This window comes from Pleurodeles waltl, chromosome 8, assembly GCF_031143425.1.
Source record: "Pleurodeles waltl isolate 20211129_DDA chromosome 8, aPleWal1.hap1.20221129, whole genome shotgun sequence".
Taxonomy (NCBI): domain Eukaryota; kingdom Metazoa; phylum Chordata; class Amphibia; order Caudata; family Salamandridae; genus Pleurodeles; species Pleurodeles waltl.
This window is the reverse complement of record NC_090447.1, coordinates 565,627,051-565,644,157: the sequence shown is the minus strand read 5'-3', so window position 1 is coordinate 565,644,157 and position 17,107 is coordinate 565,627,051.

The following is a 17,107-nucleotide window of genomic DNA, read 5'->3' as shown; positions in this document are numbered from 1 at the left end:
TCCAAGAGCCATACAAAGAAGAGGATGCCTATTGGGGTATCCCTCAGTTAAACTCAAATAAAAGACCGAGATTGAATAAAACAGCGCGCCTAGTGGCTGATATTACATTAACACACAGTCTCCGAGCTTGCAACGGTCGTTCCCGTTCAGACACTAACCTGCACCCCACCTTTAGGCGTGGAGTGCGCAGGAGCCAGATTGATTATATACTCCTTGGCATCAGACTATGGGGCCACGTTTGACATGAGGGTATAAGAGCTCGATGAGAGTGACCATGACCCGTTGATCCTATCGACCAGAGGCCTCTTCCCTTCGCTTGAAGTACCCCATTCTAAGGCATATGCACAACAGCTTGCCCTATCAAATAACAGACACAATGTAAAATGGGAGTCTGTTATTACATCCCCTGAACACCTCACATTAATATATAACTTATTAGCTGATAAAATGGAGTGTATGATTCTAGACAATGAGGATGGCGATGGTGAAGGGCTTCTAGTAGCCCACACCGAATTGTTTAACTCTTTGAAGTATCTCTTTACAAAAGAGATTATCTGTAAATCCAAGAAAAAGTCCTGTGCACAGTGGTTCAGTAACTCATGCAGGGAAGACAGCATAACCTATTGAGATCATTAAAAGAAGGCCACGCTGAGCTCATAAGAAAAGCAAGGAAGGATTATAAACAGGAATGCTCTAAGGCGCGTAGAAGCTGGGAAGAGGCTAGATGGGTAGCTATCTTGGAGACCGCCAAAACAAATGATACTTCCAGGTTTTGGAAACTGATAGCAGATGACTGTAGAGATACTGCTTCCTTACCCAGCACTTCAATTCTCTCTGCAGTATGGGCTGAGCATTTTGGTCAATTATACAAAGGTCCATCTGAAGTATCCTTTAGGACCCCCGATGATTCCATAATCAATGGGGCCACCCCGATTAAATTCACTTTAGCCGAAACAAGAGCTGCAATCGATTCATTGAATTGGGGAAATATCCCTTGCCCTGATAAGATCCCAGGCGATTTGTACAAGCAAGACCTGATATATGGGCACCTTATCTTAACCTAATCTGCAATGCAGTTGCAGCAGGAGCTCCTGCCCCATCTTCTTGGAAAGGGGCCAAGATAGTTCCCATCCATCTTCAAAAAAGGTAGTCCCAATAATCCTGCCAATTATTGACCAATATGTTTACTTGATAACTCCCCAAAAATGTATGCAAAGCAACTTTTGTTTCACCTCGATGAATGGATCGCGGAGTCCGAAGCCTTATCTGATTTACAAGCGGGCCGTAGACCAAGCCCTGAGATTCCTGGCAATCAAATGGAAGAATGTAGACCTGGGGGGGGGGTGCGGGGGGGAAACCTGTATGTGGTCTTCATTGACCTTAGAGCTGCATTTGACTTGATCCCCAGGAATGCTATGGTTAACACTTTCTAATATGGGGATCCCACCCGGCCTCTTGAATCTCATAACCCGACTGCATGATAATACCTATGCACAAATCAGATGCAGCAAGGAGGGTGAACTGACAGACCCTGTAGATATCAAAAGAGGAGTCAGACAGGGTTGTGTCCTGGCCCCAACTCTTTTCCTGCTTTACATAAACAACTGTATTCACTATCTAGAGAATTGTATAAACGACTCGCCCAAACTGGCTGGAAAGAAAATCCTGTGTCTGCTATATGCGGATGACACACTTTTGCTATCCAAATCACCAATGGGAATTCAAAATCTGGTCAACCAATTTTGTGTCTTTTGCAAAGACTATGGGCTGGATGTCAACGTCAAGAAAACAAAACTTATGATATGCAGCTCCTCAAGAAAACAATCTCGTGCAAGAATAGTAATGAACACAATCCCGTTAGAAAAAGTGGAAGAGTTTGATTACCTAGGTATCAGGCTAACAAACACAGGTAACTGGGAGGCAGCTATTGATAAAGGGGCACTTATTATAAGCCAAAGAGGTGGGGCCCTAGTACGCAAATCCAGAAAGGCACTGAGTCCCCCCCTGAATACAATCGCGGAGATTTACAATGTCCAGATCCGTGCGGCAGCCCTGTATGGAGCGGAACTTTGGGGTACGCATAGAAAATTTGACATTCAACAAACTAAAGAAAACCATTTCCTCAGACAGGTTTCCAGGTTAGGGAAGGGCACACCAATGACCTCTCTCAGGCTAGACTTAGGACTAAATAGTATTAAAACTACAGCATGTCTGAGACCACTCTCTTACTGGATCCAGCTATGGAAAACTGACGAACTTGAACCATTCAGGGTGGCGATAAGAGAACTTATTGCATCTCCCCAGGGTTTGAAAAAAATCCCTTGGTTGAAGGAGATGAAATCTGCCTGGGACAAATTAGGATTTCCTCACTATTGGAATCACCCTGAACTGATCCCTACCAACCAAGGCAACTTGTCAAAAGGAGATATTGGGAGAAAACCAATGAAGATTCTTTGCATCGTAACAGGGCGGGCAGGCTAACTATTGAAATCCTCCAGCTTAAACATGAACCCCGGCCCAAGATCTTCATGGATCTCCCTATGCCTGCATATGCCGGTGCCTTATTTCTCCAGTTAAGATATGGCACCTTGCCTATTAATAGCTACACGGTTCGTTGGTCATCAAGTAACTCTCTCACTGACAGATGTATACTCTGCCACCACTGTAAGGAAACAATTGAGCACATGTTGCTTTTCTGCCCCCTATACAAGAGCCCCAGAGGGAGGTGGATTATCCCTCGCTGCAAAAACTTATTACTGCAGGACTGAGCTAGCGCTTTCAGAATATGCAAATATGATACATCCATACTGGTAGTCAGTTCAGTTACCAAATATCTATCTGAAGCCTGGTCTATCCGTCGTAGGTATATCCTAGCCATGTGTCCCTGAGTCGGCTAGGCACTTCTCTTGTAAATAGAAGGAGGTTCTAATAAGATATCTTTTTTCTTGCTTTTTAACTCTTAATTTTTAGATGTGTTATGCACTGAAATGAATTTTATTTAACTTGCATGTGTTTCTTTAGGAACCTTTTTAGGAGTTTGCGGTTTCTTATATGAGAAGCCAAGACCCTATAAGTTTATAGAGACAAATCTTTAGCCTAATTGTCGTGACATTTTATACATATCTGCATGATGGATTATTCAAGTTTTTATTGTACGACGATATTTATTTGATTGCTGCCTACGGGGTTTTATTAGCACTATGCATGATTGTTATTATGAATTTTAAGGGCTCAAATTAGATTATGTAAGATTGTCATTTTGAATTTTAATGGTCTAAATTTCTAGACCGAATGATTATAAATAAAAAATAAACAAAAACAAGATGTAATTCTGTCTACAAGAATCCTATGGAAGTTTTTAGTAAAACTAAACATTTTACCAAGCAGTTCCAAAAGACATAGCACTGACTTTACAAACTCCTCTGCCTTAGTTATATCTTCCACACTTGTAGATTTTCTGGTGGTGGTGGGCTACTTTGGGTGTCATGAAGGATGTTGGACTGACAGTTTGGAAGAAGTTGTATGTTGTACGGAGGGTCCCCGGACAGCATGTTTATTTATTTTCTTACACCTGATGTACAAGACAATTTCCTTGTTCCTGTGGGTGTGGTTATTGATATGCTCATTCCTATTCAAGATGGCTGTCTTCCCACTTTGTGTTGACAGAGTTTCCATATTCAAGATGATGTTTGCCCATTTTATGGTGAAGTCATTTTCTATTCCACGTATATATAAAAAAGCTTGGATCTAACATGAATGTGTCACAACGCTTTAAATTCTCATGTTTTGTCATTGCCTGTTTTACATACTTTTGTAGCTGTGTTTGTCTCCTAGATTCTGCAGTAGTGTTTTCTGGTGGTTTCTTCGGCCTTGAAGAATATGCTAGCCTTTTTCTCTGTTGTGGTTCAGGATAGTTTTGATAATTCAATTCTCTACTCTCGCAACACTATTAATCTTAAATCAAGAACTAAGGGGCCTGATCACGAGTCTGCTGGTTGGACCACCAGACCATGGCAATGGCAGTCTCAGAAAGACTGCTGTGGTGGCAGTTCCACACTTGCTGTAGTACGATGTTCTCACCGGCCCAGCGGAGGTGTTGATGACAGCGGTGGCCCTATGGAGGACAAAGTCAGGGAAATGTATATATTTCCCCATAGGTGTTGATGCAGGTGTGTAAATTTTGAGTAAAAAAAGCACATATGCATGAAACATGTGGAAAAATATTCTGAACATGCTCCAGTGCCATTGCTGAAGAATGGACCATACATGTTCATTCTAGTCAATGGAAGGAAATATGACAGATATGTACATGGTTTTACCTATCTGTTTTAGGGGGTGGTGTTCCCAATGTGAAGGAGGGCCCTGGTTGAAGGGGTCGATGTCGGCGACTGATAGGAAAAGAAGGGATTGGGGATGCAAACACCCCATTTCCCACTATTCCACGACCTCAAGGCTAGAGGTGCCCACTGCCACAGTCAGGTCAACGGGAAGTCACTTTGGGGGTCATTACAACATTGGCGGTAAAAGCCGCTTACTGCCGTGCAGAAGACCGCCAACACACCGCTGCGGCCGTGCAATTCCGCCACAGTCATTATGACCCAAAGGCCAGAATCCGCCAAAATCCAGACACCCACACAAGTCCGCCACACAAAAGGTTGGTGATAAACTGACGATAAGAAATCCTCCACCGTCACGCCTACTGGAATACGCCCACACTATCACGACCCACGAAGACACTCGGCGGTCTTTCAACCGCAGTATTCCATTGGCGGTACACACCGCTGCGCTCAAAATACACACACACTTACAAAACTCATCCACATTGGACAATTGGAAATACACACACCTGATACACATACACTCACCACTCCCACACACCCAATACAATATAAAACACACACCCACATCACCCATAAACCCCTACGACAACAATTGCGACTGAAGGCCACAGAGAGACACCACCATCTACAAACGAGCATCCACAGGCACTCAACACCATCACCCACATACCATCCACGCACCTCACACAACACACCACTAAATATCACCCCACACATCACAACACACACCACCCCACACATCACCCACACCACCCCATGGCACGGCTAAGACACCCCAGGTTCTCTGAGGAGGAGCTCAGGGTCATGGTGGAGGAAATCATCCGGGTAGAGCCACAGCTATTCGGATCACAGGTGCAGCACACCTCCATAGCTAGGAAGATGGAGCTATGGTGAAGAATCGTGGACAGGGTCAACGCAGTGGGACAGCACCCAAGAAATAGGGATGACATCAGGAAGAGGTGGAACAACCTACGGGGGGAAGGTGCGTTCCGTGGTCTCAGGACACCACATCGTGGTACAGAGGACTGGCGGCGGACCCCCACCTCCTCCCCCACAACTCACAACATGGGAGGAGCAGGTCTTGGCTATTCTGCATCCTGAGGGCGGCATGGAGTAGCTGGAGGAATGGACTCTGGCAAGTCAAATCTTTACTACTATATCCCCCACCCTACCTGCATGCCATCACATACCCCCACCCTGGCCCTCACCCCCATCACTCCTACTCCTCACACATGTCTCAATATCACAAACCACACCTCCCAACACCAAGTCCTGCATGCAACACCAAAGCATGGACACCCATCACCAAAGCATGGCCACTGCACATACCCATACACCCCCCTAACCCATCATCAAATAAGGTCCTATACAGGAATGCAAGCACTTGGGTACACGGTCATCCACCCATTGCACACCATGGCACACACAGATGCAATAATCATGCTTTTACCCCCCCTGCAGGACGCCTACCCAACGTCACCGGACAGGAGGGTCCAGACATGTCCACTCCACCCACAGTGATGACAGTAGCTCTGCCCAACTGGATCTAGATGACCAGCCCAGCCATCTGGGACCTCGGGACAGTTGGTTCCCCTCACACTGGCACAAGCCACTACAGGGCCTCCCCCCTCTGGAAACAGCAGCACAGCACCCACCCAGCGGGCCCAAAACTCTGTCCCCAGGACACGTCAAGCAGCAGTGTGTCCACCAATACAGGGAACCCAGGCTAACCCACCACCCCAACAACAACAGGGACCTGGGGGCAGTGGCAGTGGGCACACGGTTCAGGGGACAGAGGCGCAGGAACACAGGGGAACTGGGAGGGCTGCTGTGCGATTGGGGGAGGACAGGCCCATGGAACCCACTCTCCACGAGGCCCTCTCCAACATCATGGGAGCCTACCATAATTCTCAGGAGACTATGGCAACGGTACTGGCCAAGTTTCAGGAGACCCAGCGGCTGCAGGAGGAACAGTATTTGGGCTTCAGGGAGGAACTCAAGTCCATCAATTCCACCCTGGGCACCATTGTAGGGGTGCTGAAGGAACTCGCCAACACCAGGAGGGACACTGTGGCACAACAAGGGGCCCCTGACACTAGCCTGGACGATGAACTGCCCACCACCTCTGTCGGCGCTAGTGGACAGGAGGCACCGCCAGAGGACCACCACACCAGCACCCCACTCCCTGCAGAGGGAGAACCACCCCGCAAACGGTCCCTGAGATCCAGGACAAAGACAGAGAACGATGCCAAGACCCCCGTCAAGAAAAGAGACCACCCTTATTGTCATCCATTTGTCCCACCTTGTCACCCTGTCCATCCTTAAACTGCCCCAGCTCCACTTCCTATGCCCCTTTGGACAATGCACCTGTGAGACTAATAGACTGGACTCTGCCATAGACATTCCTCCACCATCACCCCTCACCATTTTACAACCCCCTCCAATATTGAGCACTTAAATAAACTCCCTTAAAGCACAAAACAATCTGGAGTCTGTCTGTGTTTTCGAAACAGTGTATTAGCAATTACAGTGCCAAAATGCTCTTTCAAATGTAATGTCAACATACCTATGTCACACAGCTCTAGTCCATGAGGAAACAAAGCAGATGTCACACAGTGGGACCCACATCTGTGAAATCGTAAGGGAAAGTGACAACTCAGTGACCATACACTGGGTGAAAATGACAGACAGTGAGAGGTAGTAGATTTAAATTAGATGTAGCAGGCAGGTTTGTCTTCTTACCTGCGTCTCACTGGAAGTATTGAAGGATCACCGTGTTCCTGTTGTCGATGTCTTCTTCTTCTGCTTCCTCGTCTTCACTGTCCACAGGCTCCACAGCTGCCACAACACCTCCATCTGGACCATCGTCCTGCAGAAAAGGCACCAGTTGTGAAGCATACAGCAGGCCACGATGATCTGGCACACCTTCTTTGGTGAGTAGAATAGGGAACCACCTGTCACATGTAGGCACCGGAACCTGGCCTTCAGGAGGCCGAAGGTCCGCTCTATAATCCTCCTAGTTCGCCCATGGGCCTCATTGTAGCGTTCCTCTGCCCTTGTCCTGGGATTCCTCACTGGGGTCAGTAGCCATGACAGGTTGGGGTAACCAGAGTCACCTGCAAATGGCGAGGGACAACTGTTAGACACAAACACTCATAGGGACATCCACAGACCCAGACAACTATTCCCACTGATTTGGGTCCAGGTGCTCACCTAATAGCCACACCCGGTGCCTCTGTAGTTGCCCCTTCACATAAGGGATGCTGCTATTCCGCAGGATGTAAGCGTCATGCATTGAGCCAGGGAATTTTGCATTAACATGGGATATGTACTGGTCTGCCAAACACACCATCTGCACATTCATGGAATGGTAACTCTTCCGGTTTCTGTACACCTGTTCACTCCTGCGGGGGGGACCAAGGCCACATGTGTCCCATCAATGGCACCTGTGATGTTGGGGATATGTCCCAGGGCATAGAAATCACCTTTCACTGTAGGCAAATCCTCCACCTGAGGGAAAACGATGTAGCTCTGCATGTGTTTCAGCAGAGCAGACAACACTCTGGACAACACGTTGGAAAACATAGGCTGGAACATCCCTGATGCTATGGCCACTGTTGTTTGAAAAGACCCACTTGCTAGGAAATGGAGTACTGACTGGACCTGCACTTCAGGGGGGATTCCTGTGGGATGGCGGATAGCTGACATCAGGTCTGGCTCGAACTGGGCACACAGTTCCTGGATTGTGGCACGATCAAGCCTGTAGGTGCTGATCACATGTCTTTCCTCCATTGTCGATAGGTCCACCAGCGGTCTGAACACCGGAGGATGCCGCCATCTCCTCACATGCCCCAGCGGACGGTGCCTATGGAGGAGAACAGCGAGTACAGAGTCAACCAACTCTGAGGTACGTAAACACAGTTTACTCTGAAAATATTCAGAAATCGAAATTTGCCTGTATGAGTGTTTAGGCAAGGCTTAGGTATGTGTAACGCAGTCAAAAATAAAGCCATGTGGGCCCCTCAAATGGCAGCTGCCTGACCTGTAAGTGGGACAAGGGGATATGAGGTAACTGAGCTGGCGTTGTACACCGTCGCGGTAGGCGGTCGAAGACCACGGCGCAATTCTGCATTGGTTAACATTGGACCCTATGGGTCCTAGGAGCCAATGACGATGTACGCCGGCGGTGACAGTACGCACCGCCGCGGACGTGACTGCCATTTTCTCTCTGTTCAATCACTGGATACCCGATCTTCGACAGGAGATGACCTACACTGCAAGTGCTGCTGTGACCTCAGTCTGGAAGAGACAATGACTCGTGTGTCTGGGGAAAGGGCCCCTGCCTTCAGCACGGAGGAGTTGGAGAAACTCGTGGATGGGGTCCTCCCCCAGTACACGCTACTCTACGGTCCTCCAGACAAACAGGTAAGTACACTGTGAGCATGATGTATGGGCAATGCCTGTGTGGAGTGGGGTGGATGAAAGATGGGGGGGGGAATGAGGCGTGCATGAAACGACAGTGAGTGCATGTGCGTCATGGCAAGGGTAGGGATGCGGGCCAATGACTGTGACGGTGCAGTTGCTAATTACTTCTCTTTTTTTTCCGCTGTACAATTTTTGCAGGTAAGCGCCCACCAGAAGAAAGACATCTGGTGTGCCATCGCCAAGGAAGTCCGGAGCCTGGGGGTTAACCACAGACGGAGCACCCACTGCTGTAAAAGATGGGAGGATATTCTCTGCTGGAGCAAGAAGATGGCGGAGGTTCAGCTGGGGATGGCCTCCCAACGTGGGAGGGGTGCTCGTCGCACCATGACCCCCCTGATGTTCAGGATCCTGGCGGTGGCGTACCCGGAGTTGGATGGGCGCTTGAGGGCATCACAGCAGCAACAAGGGGGTGAATACGCTCTCATTCTGCTGATTCAGCGCGCATTGGAGGTGTCTGGGTGGGGGAGGTGGGCTGTGGGTTCCCCTAGGCCGGGGCGAGTTTGCTAGTTAAGTTCCCTTCTTCAGGCAGGCCCTGTTGCACCCCACCCCACCTCTGTACCGTGCCAACTACACCTAGTCAGGCTCTTGTGACATCCATGTGTGCAGAAATCGGACATAGCCTTGTAAGCCATGTCCCAGGGATTGAATAGTGGACCCCAAGTGCGCTGCGTAGTGCAGAGGGGTTCTGTGTCTGTCGTGTCCGCCAACGGTAGCGGTATTGCATGCACTGAACATGTCTGTCTTCTGTCTCCCCCACCCTTTTTGTGGTCTCCCTGTACTTGTGTGCGTTAGCATCATCAGGCAGAGGAGCAGTGGCACTAGAGCAGGAGGGAGCTGCATCCCACATTGCCCTGGAGGGTGACACTACGGACTCCGAATTCACCAGTGGGACGGGGCGAGGGGAGCTCCACAGCGGGGACAGGAGCTGACACCAGCTAAACGGACTCCTCCTCTGATGGGAGCTCCCTTGTGGTGGCAGCCCCATCTGTGCCCCCCGCATCTACAGGTACAGCTGCCACCCCCCCTACCAGCACCGCCCCCCCAGCAGCCCCTCAGCCTTTGCCGTGTGCCCGCTCACCCAGGAGGGTGGGCATCACTTTCGCCCCAGGCACCTCAGCCCCTGCCCTTGTCACCCCTGCTGCCCTCAGTGAGGAGGCCATTGACCTCCTCAGATCCCTCACTGTTGGGCAGTCTACCACTTTAAATGCCATCCGGGGTGTAGAGAGGCAGTTGCAACAAACCAATGCATACCTGGAGGGCTTTCACTCTGGTCAGGCAGCCCTTCAGCGAGCTTTTCAGACTCTGGCCTCAGCACTGATGGCACCCATTGTCCCTGTCTCTAGCCACCCCCTCCAACTTCTTCCACCCAGACCCACACCCCTGTACCTCAGCCTATCCCAAGCACACCATCAGACCAGCATGCACACACCTCAACACACAAGGGAAGCTCTGGCAAACATAAGCACCACACATCCCACAGGCACTCACGCAAGCATGACACACATGCAGACACACCAACATTCACTGCCTCGACTGTGTCCCCCTCCTCCTCGTCTCCCTCCTCCCTCCCTGTCTCGTCTCCACTCACACCTGCATGCACTAAATCCTCAGCCACCACGTCCATCACCAGCACACACACTACCACACCCTGCTCACCTGCAGTCACGACCCCCACTACCATTCACACATCCCCTGTGTCCTCTCACAGTGTGTCTGTGAGGCCACCTCCCAAGGTATACAAACGCAGCCACACACCCACCCAACAGCCATCCACCTCACGACAGCCTCCAGCCCATGCACCTTCACCCAAAGTCACCAAACGTACACCTCCTACGACCACAACCTCTTCCTCCACTCCCAAAGCCCTCCAGCTACCCGTCCCAGTGTTCCTAAGAAACTTTTCCTGGCCAGCCTTGACCTCTTTCCCTCACCTCCCCACCCCTTCAGTATCCTAGGGCCCGACTCTCCAGGTCCCAACTTAGCACCTCAGCCACAACATCGGCGGGACCAGTGGTGCCAGTAGTCACCGGATTATGGAGTGCACCAGGCAGCAGGGCAGGCAGTGTGGCAAGGAGCCACAGCATGGACAGTCCCCCACCTGTCAAGCATAAAAAGTTGGCCAGTGCCCGGCGGGAGAGGGGCAAGAAACCAGCCACCAAAGCCGCTCCCAGGGGTACAATTGGGAGTGTGGAGACAGCTGCGACACCATCCAAGGTGGGGAAGGGGCACAGTAAAACCGGCAAGTCTGGGAAGATCAGCACAGCAGACAAGACCGCCAGCAGCCACACTGCCCAGGAGAAGACCCCGCCAGCAGCCCCGCTGCCACAGACAGGACCACCAGCAGCAGCAGCCCCGCTGCCCAGGAGGCAACCTCCAGCAGCCCCGCTGCCAAAGACAGGATCGCCAGCAGCAGCAGCCCCGCTGCCCAGGAGGCGACCACCAGAAGCCCCGCTGCCAAAGACAAGACCACCAGCAGCAGCCCCGCTGCCCAGGAGGCGACCGCCAGCAGCCACACTGCCCAGGAGAAGACCACCAGCAGCAGCTGCGCTGCCCAGGAGGCGACCGCCAGCAGCCCCGCTGCCAAAGACAGGACCGCCAGCAGCAGCCCCGCTGCCCAGGAGGCGACCGCCAGCAGCCCTGCTGCCACAGAGAGGACCGCCAGCAGCTGAACCGCTGCCCAGGAGGTGACCGCCAGCAGCCCCGCAGGCCAGGACAAGACCGCCACCAGCAGAACCGCTATATATATATATATATATAGAGAGAGAGAGAGAGAGAGAGATTTACATATACAGTATATACATCTAAAGAGAGGATTGCTGGGGAAAAATATATATCCATATGTATGCACTACATAGATAGCATAGCCCGGAGCTGCAGAGGCATCCAAATATGATCTTGCCTGGACAAGCTTCAACATCTGTTTTGAGTCCACTTAGAGGTCACTTTACTTTTCCTGACTTCCACATTAGTTTTGCTCATCAACTTGTTCATTTATGCCTACACTGCATTATTGTATATTTGGTGCTGTGCCTATATTCCATTTCTATGCTTGCCCATGTTTGGCACTGTGACATTTTAGTTGTGCTTAAGTTGCATTTCTGTACTGCATGTATGGCACAAAAACCAGACACTAAGGGAAGAAGAAGCCTATTTGTATTACACACATGTTTTTTGTGTTTGCTCTTCTTCCTTGCTGGACAGCAAGCATGCTATGGCACCAACAAGTACATTTCATTTTGTTCCAGGGTAACTGCGTTGTAATCTGTGTTTTTTTCATTGCACCTGGGAGGCTGCAAAAAAGTATTTACCTAACAATGACCAGCATTCATAGTATAAGCATAGTTAATAAATATGTTTAATATTGCCCTAATGACAATAGTCTTGTGCTTGAGGGAGAGAAGAAATTAAATATTGTTTATTTACAGAGTTGATAAAGGTAGATAGCAAAGGCTTCTGAGCCACACAAGCATTTGCAAAGTAATTTCTAGTCATACTTGCTAATGGTATTTGTCTATACCTATTGAAAGTCCCTATGTTTGTTGAAAGAGGATAGGGAATCGGCCTCCATTTTATTTTGGTTTAATCATGTTTTCCTAATTTTAGAGACATTTCTAGTACGCTTGATGAGTAACCGTGCATGAAATGAAAAATAGTAGCATTTCTGAAATTCATTGACATCCTAATATTCAATTTTTCAAAATTGTTATAGAGTTTAACTGAGCACAATGAAATGTATTTTCCATCAAATAAATAAGTGTCAATACAAATGCTATCAGATACATTTTAGACAAAGGGTCAGATTCACAAATAATTGATGTAAGCAGGTGTCACACATGGTAGTATTCCTGAATTCCAGGTGCCCTACTAGCGTATTCCTGACACCTGTTTTTCAGATTTCAAACTAAAGTACTAAAATATCAGTCAGAACGCAATACTAGTGAATCCAGCTCAATGATAACCCCACTATATTTGTTGGGGAGGAACACACATACACAGATGCTCAGCATCTGCACCTAGTCACCAAGAAGAATTAAAATGATTTCCAAACAAATGTGATTTCCAAATTCACACCTAGACACTGAGATTCAATTGCCTTTGTGGGTGTGGGATTGTATGTCAAAGGTATTGTGGAAGTAATACATCATTTTACTTCAAGCAAAACTATACCTAAAATAACTATCTTTTAAGTTTGACAATTTGTGTCTTTCCCTGATAAAAAGGTTATGAGCCAAGCACTACAAAAAAAGTATGGTCATGGTAGCAAGTTGTTTTTTAGACCCTGCTATCATTGCTAGTATATGTGGGTATCTGATCAGTAGATCAAAGACGAACTTGACTCAGCCACTGAAAGCAACAACAATCTTCTGAAATGTAACTACCATCTGTTTGTAATTAAATATATAAAAAAACCTATACTGGGACATACCTAACTGTTTAAAGTGCAAAATAACTGCAATGTTGTTGTCGTTATTATACTTTAATACATTTGCTCCGAAATGGAGGCAACCATTATGCTCCTAAAATGTACTCTGTTCCAGACCAGTTGGTTTAAATGGGTGCCATTGCCTACACATGCCACTTTGCCTTCCCTCAAACCCCTGCAATCAAATTATTTTACAAACAGACCAGCTGAACAAAATCCATCTGCACTTTCTGTTCATTTCAAAAGAACATAATTACACAGTACAGCAAGAAATTTCAAGAAACTTCAGAAACAATCCCCAAATCTTGTCACCTCAAGCTTCCTTAAATGTTGTGGTTTACAACTGGGTAGCAGACAAGAATGTTTCTCTAAGATGCGGTGGTGGTTCTGATACAGGAGGAAAAACAAGGAGAAATAATTATGTGTTCTGCATTCATACACTGTGTCAACTGACTGAAACTCAGGTGATTTATGAAAGTGAAAAAAACAATAAACGACAACTTTGCAAAACAACCTCATGTACTACATTCAAGAGTGTGAAGGGGCAGCAGGAAAAGGTGCAAAAAGTAGTTATTTGTCTGCACCCTAGAGAACAGAAAGTGATGTCTAACTTTCGAACAACATACTTGTGGCAACCATAGTTGTCCTTCATCTCCCACATCAGTTTTCCTTGAAACTTTTCTGCAAAACACCAAGCATGAAAACGCGATTATTAGCATGGAGAGGTTTACAGTCTTGATTAGGGTTCAGCAAAAAGATTCACCCAAAGGCAAAATATGTAGAAATTCAGTGCCTCATACCCAGATTTTCCCCTCTGTCAAGTTAAATGAAATGCATTTCCCCAAATGCACTCACGAATGATAAAACATATAGGCGGCCATTACAACATTGGCGGTAAAAGCTGCTTACCGCCATGCAGAAGACCGCCAACATACCGCCGCGGCCGCGGAATTCCGCCACAGCTATTATGACCCACATCTCGGAAACCGCCGAAATTCAGACACCCACACAAGTCCGCCACACCAAAGGTCAGTGATAAACTGACGAAAACAAAACCTCCACCGTCACGCCAACAGAAACACGCCCATGCTATTACGACCCACGAATCCATGCAGCGGTCTTTCAACCGCGGTATTCCATTGGCGGTACACACCGCCGCCCTCAAAATACACACACATCTCCAAAACACCGCCACATTGGACAATTCGAAATACACACACCTGATACACATACACACACCACTCCCACACACCCAACACAATATAACACACACACCCACATCACCCACAAACCCCTACGACCATAAATTCCGAAAGAAGACCAGAGAGAGAGCACTGCAATAGACAACCCCACCACACAGAGGCACACGACACCATCACCCACACAACATCCACGCACAAAACACCACACACCACTACACATCACCACACTCATGACCACATACACCACCCCACACATCACCTACACCACCCAATGGCACGCCAAAGACACCCCAGGTTTTCGGAGGAGGAGCTCAGGGTCATGGTGGAGGAAATCGTACAGGTAGAGCCACAGCTATTTGGATCACAGGTGCAGCACACCTCTAAAGCTAGGAAGATGGAGCTATGGCGAAGAATCGTGGACAGGGTCAACGCAGTGGGAAAGCACCCAAGAAATCGGGAGGACATCAGGAAGAGGTGAAACGGCCTACGGGGGAAGGTGCGTTCCGTGGTCTCCACGCACAACATCACTGTTCAGCGGACTGGCGCGGGCCCTCCCCTCCTCCCCCACAACTAACAACATGGGAGGAGCAGGTCTTGACCATTATGCATCCTGAGGGCCTCGGAGGAGTCGGTGGAGGAATGGACACTGGTAAGTCAAATCTTAACTATAATATCCCCCACCCTACCTGCATGCTATCACACACCCCCACCCTCTCCCCATCCCCTATCACTCCAACTCCTCACTAATGTACTAATAACACAAACCACCCATCCCAACACCAAGCCCTGCATGACACAACAAAGCATGGACACCCATCACTAAAGCATGCCCACTGCACATACCCGTAACACCCCCCTCAACCATCATCACACAAGCCCCCACACAGGAATGCTAGCACTGGGGTACACGCCCACCCATCCATTGCACACCATGACACACACAGATGCAATAATCATGCTTTTATACCCCTGCAGGACGACTACCAAACGTCACCAGACAGGAGGGTCCAGACATCTCTACCCCACCCACAGAAGAGGCCCACAGTGATGACAGCAGCTCTGTCCAACTGGATCCAGATGACCAGCCCGGACCATCGTGGGCCTCGGGACAGTCGGTTCCCCTCGCACAGGCACAGCCCAACACTGAGCTTCCACCCTCTGGAAACACCAGTACAGCACCCACCCAGCTGGCCCATGCCTCCGTACCCAGGACACGTCAATCAGCTGTGTGTCCACCACTACAGGGAACCCAGGATAACCCACCACCCCAACAACAACAGGGACCTGGGGGCAGTGATAGTGGGCACACGGTCCAGGGGACGGAGGCACAGGAACACAGGGGAACTGGGAGGGCTGCTGTGCGACAGGGGGCGGACAGGCCAAGAGAACCCACTCTCCACGAGGCCCTCCCCTCCATCATGGGAGCATACCACCACTCCCAGGAGATGATGGCTACGGTCCTGGCCAAGTTTCAGGAGACCCAGCACCTGCAGGAGGAACAGTATTTGGGCTTCAGGGAGGAACTCAGAACCATCAGCTCCGCCCTGGGCACCATCGTAGGGGTGCTGAAGGACATACAGAACACCATGAGGGACACCGTGGCACTCCAAGAGGCCCCTGACACTAGCCTGGACGATGAACTGCCCACCACCTCCGCCGGCGCTAGTGGACAGGACGCCACGCCACAGGACCACCACACCAGCACCCCACCCCCTGCAGACGGACAACCACCCCGCAAGCGGTCCCTAAGATCCAGGATCAGGACAGAGCACGATGGTAAGACCCCCGCCAAGAAATTAGACCACCCTGATTGTCATCCCACTGTCCCACTTTGTAACCCTGTCCATTTGGAACTGGCCCAGCTCCACTTCCTATGCCCATATGGGCAGTGCACCTGTGAGACTAATAGACTGGACTCTGCCATGGACATTCCTCCACCATCATCCATCACCATTTTACCACCCCTCCAATAATCAGCACTTCAATAAACACCCTTGAACCACAAAACAATCTGGAGTCAGTCTGTGATTGAGAAAATGTGTATTAGCAATGACAGTGACAAAATCCGTTCTCAATAGTAATGTCAACATACCTATGTCACACATCACAAGTCCATGAAGGATGTAAGCAGATGACACACGTTGGTAACCACACCTGTGAAACCATAATGGAAATGTACAACTCAGTTACTAAATACTGCTTGAAATTGACAGACAGGATAGAGGTAGAAGTGTGAAAGTAAAAGTATTAGTAAAGAAAGTGTTCTCACCTGTGTGTCACTGGAAATATTGATGTATGACTGAGTCCCTGTTGTCAATGTCTTCTTCCTCTGCTTCCTCCTCATCACTGTCCACAGGCTCCACAGCTGCCACAACACCGTCATCTGGACCATCCTCCTGCAGAAAAGGCACCTGGCGTCGCAAAGCAAGATTGTGAAGTATACAGCAGGCGATGATGATCTGGCACACCTTCTTTGGTGAGTAGAATAGGGAACCACCTGTCATATGGAGGCACCTGAACCTGGCCTTCAGGAGGCCGAAGGTGCGTTCGATCACCCTCCTAGTCCGCCCATGGGCCTCATTGTAGCGTTCCTCTGCCCTGGTCCTGGGATTCCTCACTGGGGTCAGTAGCCATGACAGGTTGGGGTAACCAGAGTC